This window comes from Nannospalax galili, unplaced genomic scaffold, assembly GCF_000622305.1.
Source record: "Nannospalax galili isolate Female #2095 unplaced genomic scaffold, S.galili_v1.0 scaffold25, whole genome shotgun sequence".
In the NCBI taxonomy this organism is placed as follows: Eukaryota; Metazoa; Chordata; class Mammalia; order Rodentia; family Spalacidae; genus Nannospalax; species Nannospalax galili.
The window spans coordinates 291,880-302,430 of NW_008355642.1; the positions used below are offsets into that span (position 1 = coordinate 291,880).

The following is a 10,551-nucleotide window of genomic DNA, read 5'->3' on the forward strand; positions in this document are numbered from 1 at the left end:
TGGAGGGCTGCACTATAGACTTACCCCAAGAGGCCTGAGGATAGTAGTGCAGGCTAGGAGAGTTAGCCGGTGGTGCAGGACCAGGGAAGCAGAGAGAGGTGGGGGCATGGCCAGGACCAGAAGCGCTGCTCCTGGGGCCCAAGTAAGGGACTGAGTTGGTCTGGGTGAGAAGGATCAGGAAGCAGTATTGGTTCCCCAGGTGTCTGAATGGCGCAGGGCCCAAACTAGGAGTATAGAACGGCGGGAGGGATGGAAGGGTGAATGTGGCTTAGGGAATCCCGGCGAGGAGAGCTACGCTATAGACTTACCCCAAGAGGCCTGCGGATAGTAGTGCAGGCTAGGAGGAGCTGTATATGTTTTTAAAGCACCTCTTTAAACAGTGTATGGCACATTGGTAATCCTAGCACTTGAGAGGCTGAAACTGGAGGATAGCTGCAGATACTAAGCCAGCCTGTGCTACATGATGAGTTCCAAGCCAGTCTGGGCTACAGTATGTAACCCTATCTCAAAAAAAAGCAACAAAAATAAGTGAATAAGTAAATAAAACAACCATTTAAAACTGAAAATTGTTCTTATTTAGAGAACTGAACAAAAAGATGCTGTGTGTCAGAGTTGGTCTGTGGACCCTTGTTTTGCTGGTTCTAAACTACAGACAAAACAAAAATTTAAGCACTACAAATTACTGTACATTAATATATATTTTTTACAAAACGTTTAGTCAATATCATGATCATTTTATTACATTTAGAAATCCACAGCAATGTGTGAAAAAAGTCTACATTAAAACCCTTTGTCGAAATGCTTTACACGTTCCTAGAACAAAAATTAAAATATCCTGCTATACAGTTAGTCAAAATACAGTTCTTGAAATTTTTTTGCCCACACATGTGAGTATTGTCAAAGACATGGATTCCTGGTAGCTAGGCACTGCTATATCTGTGCTTGGCTGAATTCACAAATCTGTTGTAACCTGTAACTTCCCTGTCACTTCTCTGGCTCTCCTCTCCTACTAAGCTTTGTTTCTCAGCAATAATTAGAACCTTCTTCCACCACCATAGCTACTGCTGTTACTGCTGGAAGCATTTTAGTTTTGTGGTTTGCAAAGTATTGACACTTACCACCATAGGAGCCAGAACTTCTGCTTCAAACGTTTCTTTCCTTCATAGGCCCAAAATTTGAAAATTGCTTACTGAACTTGCCCAAGTCACTGTAGCTTCTTCTATCACCTCAAAATTGCTTTCATGAGCACCATCAATGTCCTTCACCTCCTCTATTATAGCTGAAGTACTTACCACTCCTGCCACAGCCACTGCCCTAGTTTCCATAAATCTGTCCACAACTCCCATAGCATCTGCTGCTTCCAGGGCAAACAGGGATCCATCCTTCATAACCACCATCATCACCAAATCCATCATTACTATCTGCTGGCTATCCATTACCATGGCAGCTTCCACCAAAGCCACCATGACCACTGAAGTTTCCTCTATCACCAAAATTGTTATCACCACCAAAACCACCTCCATGACCACCACCAAGGTTTTCAGGGCCACTTCCACTTCTTCGCCTAGATGAAACAATACCAATCTCTTCATATGTCATGGCTGGGGCCATTAGTAGGATGGTATTTCTGTATGACAAACCTTTAAAAATATTTTATTTTTATGTGTATGAGTGTTTTGTCTGCATGTATGTAAATGTACCCGTGTCATGCAATGCCTGTGAAGGTCAGAAGAGAGTATCAAATTCCCCTGGAAATTAAGTTATGGATGGTTGTTAGCTGCCATGTGGGTGGTGGGAATGGAACCCGGGTCTTCTGCAAAAGCAGTCAGTGTTCTTAACTGCTGAGCCATCTCTTCAGCCCCCTGTATAGCAATCTTATCAGTGGAGTCACAATCATCAAAGGGAACTAAAACAAAGTCCTTCTTCCCTCCACTGCCTCTGTCCATCATGATTTCAATCACTTCAACTTTCCCACAGTGTTCAAAATAATCTTGGTAATGTTCTTCGATTGTTTTTAAGCCACCAATGAAAATCTTTTTCGCAGCTAAGTGGGCACCTTTTCTTTGAGAATGTTTTCACACAGATCCCTCTGGCCACACAACTCTTCCATCCACCTTGTGTGCCTTGAATTCATGGATGTATCTACCTTTTCTACAGTGGCATGAAAGACAAATCTGGAGCACTTTGTGTTTGGAGCTCTCATTATCACACAGTTGGTGAATGTTCTGCATTGCTCAGAATGATTCCCTAGACTCTCATTGGTTGTTTGGAAAGTCAGCCTTCCACTGAAGAGCTTCTAAAGCTGTTCTGGCTCTTTAGGAGACAATGGTGAGGACAAGCAGATGAGAGACATCAGCAACACTTCCTCTACTACAGCTATAAGCAGAAAAGAGTAAGCTAAGAAATGTATCCCACCTTACAATAATTATAATTGAAGATATGTATAGGACGCTGAGAGGTAAAAAAGAAAAGCACTATTTAACACTGATTAGGAAATCAAACTTCTAGGAAGATGCCGTGTTGACTTGAAGGATGAGTAGGATGTAGAATAAAGAAATGAATGGTGTCAAGGCCAAGGAAGCTACCAAATCTTGATTCTCTCTCTGTCTCTCTGTCTCTCTGACTCTCTGTCTCTCTGTCTCTCTCTCTCTCTGTCTCTCTGTCTCTCTCTCTCTCTCTGAAGGTCAAAGGACAACATATACATGTCAGTTTTTTCCTTCTACTTTGTGGGTCCTGGGGATTGAACTCAAGGTTGTCAGTCTTCATGACAGGTACCTCTATCTTCTGAGCTGTCTTACCAGCCCTTGGTTCACTTTAGAAATTGCAGAAAGGTAACTGAACTTTATAGATGTTCAGTATTTTGTTCAAGGTCGCACAACTGCTGTGTAATGGAATCTAGACTCAACACACTTGTGCTCTGAGCCACTGTATCATATTGCAGCCCTACTGTTAATGCTATGTCTGAAATCTACTTCAAGTATTTGCAGATCAGCACATATGTTTGGCTCGCTTCTAATTTCTTTGTGGGTGAAAATGTCAAAGTTCTAAAAGGGCTTGACAACCTATAAGAGAATAAATCAATAATGTTGGATTGGCTTAATTAGACCTCTGTTTTAAGAACAACCCCTTTTCCCCAATGAGACTTAGACACTGTTCAAATTCAAGGAGTTTTTTTTTGTTGTTGCAGTTTCATGCTTACAGAAAGTTTTTTTCTTCTTCTGGTAGCTAAGCTAGAGTAACAGTATAATGTGTGTGTTTTACATTCTTGTTATAGATTTAGACATTTAGGAGGTATGGAAACCTCTGGCTTGCAGTACAGTTCCCATCTTCATCAATCACACTGATGACCTTAGGTCACTGAGTTTACTCAGCATAGATTAAATCTGTCAAGTTTTAATTGATTACTTGATGGAGTTTTTACTGAGGTACCATGGTCTAGAAAGCTAGATTAGCCATGCAGTCACTACTCTCTGAAAAACACTCACCATAAATACTGCCGTGCATCCTTAAAGTCAGCAGGAATAGAGGGAGAAATGGGGAGGGGAGAATGGGAATGACCCAACCTTTGCTGTTTCTGACTTTCCAGTGGTCAGTGGGTCTTAATCAGGGCGATGTTTTACAACTGGGGAATTCATTCAAAAGACAGAAGCTTGGTTCAATCTCAGACAGTCTGTAGGCCAAAGGCTCATGAATTATTTTTTTTTCTGAGACAAGGTCTCATTATGTAGTTCTGGGTGGCATGGAACTTGCTATGTACACAAGGTTACCTCAAACTCACAGAGATCTGCCTGACTCTACCTCCCAAATGCTGGGATTAAAGGCATGAGTCATGCCTGGCCATGAATATGTATTTTTTTTCTTTTTCTAGTCAGGGCGATGTTTTACAACTGGGGAATTCATTCAAAAGACAGAAGCTTGGTTCAATCTCAGACAGTCTGTAGGCCAAAGGCTCATGAATTATTTTTTTTTTCTGAGACAAGGTCTCATTATGTAGTTCTGGGTGGCATGGAACTTGCTATGTACACAAGGTTACCTCAAACTCACAGAGATCTGCCTGACTCTACCTCCCAAATGCTGGGATTAAAGGCATGAGTCATGCCTGGCCATGAATATGTATTTTTTTTCTTTTTCTAGATTTATTTGTGTATGTGTATGGTGGGGGGTGCAGTTGCCTATGGAGGACGGAAGAGGGAGTCAGATGCCCTGGAACTGGCGTTACAGGTGGCCTGATGCAGGTCCTGGGTTCAGTTTTCAGCACGCACATTGGGCCACCTGTAAGTTAAGTGCTGTTAACTGCTGAGTGATTTTTCCAGCCCCAAGGGTGTACCTCAGGCTGGCCCTGAATGCCTGAACCTCCTGTCTCTGCCTCTTTAGTATATCTTCCTGCTCTGTGTCACCATGGACAGCTTGTATTTTGAGACATGGTCTAGCTGTGTAGCCCAGGTTACCTGTGTACACTCATGGTCCTCCTGAGTGCTGGGATTCCAGGTGTGGTGGTAAATCTTGTCAATTTGACAGGATCAAGCTCAGGGCTTGTCTGAGGGATTTTCTGATTAACTGAGGGAAGATGGCTGCTTCACACTCCTCCCGCCATGACAGCAACAAGAGAAATAGCTGATAGTATAGATGTGTGTCACCCTGCCAGGCTTTTAGTTTACTTCGAGTTTACTTCTGACCTGTGTTGTCAGAGTAGGCTGAGCTAACAGGAAAGGCAGCACAGCTCAAGTGATACAAAGTGGAGGCTGGAGAGATGGCTCAGACCAGGATAGTTCAGATCACAGCACCCTCTTTGGGCAGCTCAAAACCTCCTGTAGCTAAACTCCAGGGGTGGGGATCCAATGCCCTCCTCTGGCCTCCTAGGTACCCACAAACACAAATAAAATCAAAAGACAAAAGTTCCAAGACAACAGGACAGGAAACAGACTGTGATTGCATTCTGTGAACCTGTCACCACCTTATGCTTTGGGCACTGTAGCACCAGCTGTTACAGGGGCTCAGGGTCCTGACACCTGATGTTCATCCAGGAGCAGAATCCTAGCAGGTGCTGCACACTGCTGCTAAAAGCTAAAAGTACAAAAGCTACCCAGTGCCAGTCTCTGGTGATTAAAGCGTAAGAGGCCTCCAGCCTCAGTGCCCAGAACCACTAGCCTCTGTCTTCCAAAGCCTGAGGCAGCATGCCGCATTTAGGGCTGGAGCTATGAGGCTCTGGATGGCCAGTCCAGCCCCTCTGCTTCAGGGACCTTAAGGACAATGTTTATTGAGGGTGGGGAGCTTTTTGAGACAGGTTCTCGTGTAGCGCAGGTTGTCTTGAACCTTCTGAATGCTGGAATTAGGGATAGGCTACCAGGCCAAGTCTCTCACTGACCTGGAACCAGGATGGCAAAGGGGCAGGCCCCAGCAATCTTCCTATCTCTACCCCCACAGTGCTAGGGTCACAGATAACCACAGGCATGTCTTTTTACATGTGTGCTGGGATTTGACCACAGGACCTCACATTTGCACAGCAATGTTCTTACCCACTGAGCCATCTCTCTTACCCCTCATGGGAATTTCATACAGTATTTTTAGTGCCTCTATGACTGTGGCCCATTAAAGGCAGTCAGGTGTGGCATTTTCCACCTGCCTAAAAGTTCCAGATCTCAGAGCCTGTCCAGTTTCTGGTGAGTAATGCCCAGCTGGTACTGAGGCTCCACAGGGCATGGGGTGACTGTGACACAGTGTCTCTGGGGACAGCAGCTTCTCTGAGCAATGAAGCTCTATCTGAACTTTTTTTCTTTGATATAGGGTCTTCATAGTTCAGGCTGAACTAGAACTCTCAATCCTCCGGCCGAGGTCTCCTGGATGCTGGAATCTCAGGCAGGCATCCTGGGGCCACCTCATTGGTGGGAGCTGGGGACTATGGTGCTCCCTGAGGGATCAGGAAGGCTTTCCTTCAGGACAGAGAGGACCCACCCCCAAGCTGGTCCCAGGCCTGAGGCCACGTGCTGGGGGAGTAGAGGAGCCTGAGAGAAGAGCTGGACTCTGCAGGTCCCAGGCTGGGGAATCAGGGCCTGCCCTGCCTGCCCCAAAGGTCCTGAGTCCTTGGCTCCTTGGATTCCCTGGGGCAGGCAGTGCCAAGGGCAGGTCCCCCAGCCACTGGTGTCCAAGGCACAGTGGGCAGAGCCAGCTACATTTGGGCCTCCCTGGAATGCAAAGTTGGCATGGCCTGGGTTGAAGACCTGCCACTCAGGTCCTGGCTTCAGCCACCAGCTGTGACCATGGAAGGCTTCAGTGTCACTGGAAGGTTCGCCGTCTGATGGCTGCTGCCAGTGGAGACACCAGAGACAACAGGAGGGAGACAAGTGCTGGAAGCATCCAAAACTCTCAGAGTCCACTGTCCACCAGCTGTGTGTGAACCGCAGAAGCCAGGCACTTGGATATCTCATGTCCAGGTTACGAACGAAGAGGGCGTTAATATAAGTCTGAACACATATATAAAAAACAATTTGGCCTTCAGTTAAGGCTCTTACAACGTAACAGTTATGTAAACCAGGATGATAGAGTTTTTGATAATACTACAAAGGGTGCAGAGCTTGTCCTGCATGGGGGCCACTTCATGCTGGTGGTCCCCTGCCTCAACTCCACATGGAGGGGGTGCACACCTCACCCTGCTGGAAGCTTCTCTCTTTGGATCCTTCTGAGAGCCGCAAGCAGGCTCATCAACAGGGGTCCTAGAACAGGTATATTGCCTGCTATGGCCCTCATCCATTAGCCCAGCAGGAATTGTGGGGCAGGCAGTAGGTTGGAGGGCCCGAGTGCTTGCGCCTGTGTGCCAGTAATCATGGTCCAGGGGTTCCAGGGTGTATTAGTCATTTTTCTGTTGCTGTGATAGAAACATTGACCTAAGCAATTTATAGAACGAAAAATTTATTTGAGCTTATGGTTCCAGGGGAATTACAGTCCATCACGGCAGAGAGGCATAGTGGCCGGAGGTGGTTGGAGCAGGAGCAGCAGAAGCTAAGCTCTCACATCATCTGGCAGGCACAGGCAGGCACAGGAAGCAAGAGAGCAACTAGAGATCAGGCAAGGCTTAAGAACTCACTACACCCACCCCCAGTGACCGTGCTTTCTCTAGGATAGCCACACCTTCTAAAACCTCCCAAAACAGCGCCATCATCTGGCGACAAAGTGTCCAAATACTTGGAGCCTATGGGGGACATTTTCATTCAAACTACCACACAGGGTGTCCTGGTTCTGTGGGGAGGGCAGGTGGCTCTCGAGGCCTCATGGGGACAGCAGCCTCCTAGAGAGCAAGTGTCCAGCTGGTCAGGCGTGGGAGTAGTCCTGGAGGGAGCTTTATGTTGGTGGTGGGCATGATGAGGGTCCTCCAGGGCATCTTCACTCTGTGATGAGGCATAGGGGGCCCTTGGAGAGACAGACTCGGGGTTACTGCAGCAGAGGTGTAGATGGACCCTCATCCTGGGCCTGCCACAGGGAAAAGCAGTGGATGCTCCTTTCACACTGACCTTCTGAGCACCCCCACCCCCCCAGCCCCTCCTCTAGGAGGCTCTAGGTGCTGGCCAATGTTTTTGAGCACAGGTTCTCCTCATCAGAGACCCTCAGGTCCAGGTCTGGAAGCCAGTATGTGATGGTCTCCTTTTCCTCCTTGATGGACTGAATCCACTCCATGAGGATCTCCTTCTGGTCTTCATTTCCACCAGCTGCCTCCTCCTACCACAGCACCTCTAGCTCCTCCAGGCTGCTTTCCAGGTTGACCCGGGCCTTGGGACTTGTAGTTGCATTTTGGCGCAGAAGGGAGAGTCTTGGGAAGGCAATACTCTCAGCGGCCTCCAGGTGGTTGATCTCCTCCACCTTCACCTTGTATTTCCTCATCTACTCTTTGATCAGCATCTCCACACACACGTGGTAACTTTCAGCACATCCTTCATGCGGGTCAGTGGGTCTGAGTTTTCAGGGCAGCGCAGCAGGCAGGGTTTGAAGATGATGGCCAGCGCCCCTGGTGACATGCAGTTCATGTCCTCGTCCTCGTCCTCGAGGAGGGCCACTTTGACGAGGTGGAAGATGAGGCGCTCCAGGGAGGTGTGGTTGGCCTCAGGCAGGTGGTCCAGGACAGCATAGATGGCTAGTAACTGCTCCTGCTTCTCTGGAAGATCGACTGCCCTGAGGACGTCCCTATAACAAGCTCCCCAGCTGAATGTCTACTACTGAAATATACAAATACCTAATGAAATAGTTGTATTAAATCCAATTGATATATGCTTAAGAATTTTTCTTGAGCATGATTTATACAGAACCGTACTGACTAGTGTTTCACTACACCGTGTTGAAAACTGATCTTTTACTGCCAAATAAATAGGATGCTATCACATAATATACGATGCTCTTTAATTCTCTCCTCTTAGAAGAAATGGAAGGAATAGAAAATTAAACTTGAAATAATTTTATATATTTCAGTAAGTTAAAGATGAAACACAGATTATAAAGCATTTATTACATCAATATCCCAAGATACCAAAGGAGAGCAAACATTAGATTAATAGAAATGGGACAAGGAGAATGAGAGAGAGGCAGAGAAAGAGAGACAGAGAGAGGGAGAGAGGGAGAGAGAGAGAAAGAGAACCATCAAAGAAGAAATACAGGAAAAATTTCCAGTGTTTATTCAGATGAAAGTTTGGAATATAAAGTGTGGAGATACCCTAAAGGCACTTTATAGAGAAAATAGGTAATTTAGAAAGAAACGAAAATGATACTGACATCAGATTTCTCATAAACATTCTCACAAGTAAGACAAAATGGGAACGATGCTTTCAAAGCTCTGAAAAATATTCAGAAATGAATAGAAGTTTTATATTACACTATTAAAATATCAAAATGGATTTTATAACCTGTGAGAATAACTTATCTTAAGGATGCTTATAAAGTAAACAAACTAATTGAGCCATTTGCTTCTCTGATGACCTGGCTATATGGACTTCATCCCTCAGGATCCTTCCTTGCCCTCCACCCAATATAATGTATGAATGTCAGTATGTATGTTTTACATATAAAAGCATCAAAGTCTTACAGTGTTTTTCTCATTGCAAACAATGAGAGAAATTGAGAATTGTCAGTAGTTTGTGTAGTAAACAATATGTGTAGTAATCAAAGGGCAAATTTATTCTCTGATCAGGGTGGTTTGACTATTACTTTCCCATTTCATGCTAGAGATACTATATCAATTAATAATGAGTGAGGCCCTGGCTTCACTGGTAGCATGGTTCTGAGAGAAATCTGAAGGAACAGATTCTCAACATTTCAGGTCCACTCTTAGCTTTAAAATGGATGCTAGGAATCAAGTTGTCTTTTTTAAGGACAATATTTCATTACTGCACAATATGACTTAGTAAATTCACAATAATCCAGTATCTTACTACTGTACTTGGACAACTCTTAGTTCTTTATTTTTCAATATATATATTTTATTTAATTTTGTGCATTTCATACATCTTAATTATATTTAGACCCCCTCCTCTATCTGCACCCCCGTTACCTCCCACTGGATTTTGTGTATTCTGTCATATATGTTAAGCCTATCAAGTCAAGTTTGTGAACCTAGATGTCCCTTGGTATGAATTCACCCACTGGAGCCTGGTCACCCTATCTAGTGTTACTCCCTTAAAGGGGACCAATTTTCCCTCACTCAGCAGTGATCAGCTGCTAATAGCGCCTCAGCTAAGATTGGGACCTCCTGCCCATTTCCCCAGTTTCATGTTGGCTTTTTGTCTGATTAAATTGCATGGGTCTGCATGCTGTCACCAGTGCTGTAGGTTTATATGAGCAAGTTCCCAGAAGCCTGGAAATCTGTTTCCTTGTGATCATCCACCATCCCTGGATCTTTCACTATTTCTGCCCCCTCTTCCACAATAGTCGCTGATCCCTAGGTGGGTGAGGTTTAATATAGGAGTCCTATCCAGTGATACATATTCTGTAGCCTCTATTCTCCACACTTTGGTCAGTTGTTGCCTTCTCATGAGGAATGCTTAGTTCTTATCAGCCTACTGAGCTGTTCCTTTTACAGAGTCATAGATATCATCGAGGGCATGTTTGATATTCTTGTGTTTACCTGTTGTGGCTTACTGAATCAATGTTGCTGAATTTCAAACAGGTTCAATGCCATTTGATTCAAGGTTTAACTCATCTTTCTGGATTTCAGATACTGAAAAAGTAGCATCTAGGCTCATATGACCCTAGAGGTCTGTTTTTCACACAGGTGATTTTGGGTTTCAACAAGATACCCACCCTACTGAGCAATGATGTTGATGGGGGAGATGAGCACATACAGACTTCATCCTATAACAAAAGCTTAGTATATCACCCTTGATCACATTCTGTGTATGATTTTTATACTGTAAATGGTAGTCAGTTCCTTTACTTTTCTCAAGCTTTATTAATGCAGTCTCTTTTCTTTCTTTCTGAGGAGACTGAGTTCTACAGTGAATAGATTTAACTTTCTCTGCAGGACTCCACTTGGGTTCATCACAATAACTACATGTCTTTTCAGAGTGATATATA

At 44.8% G+C, this 10,551-nt stretch overlaps 1 pseudogene; it reads right to left on the bottom strand.

Annotated features, from left to right (window-relative positions):
- Positions 1-7,282: 7,282 nt before the first annotated feature.
- LOC103750060 overlaps positions 7,283-10,551 on the bottom strand; it is an 11,096-nt pseudogene continuing 7,827 nt past the window's right edge.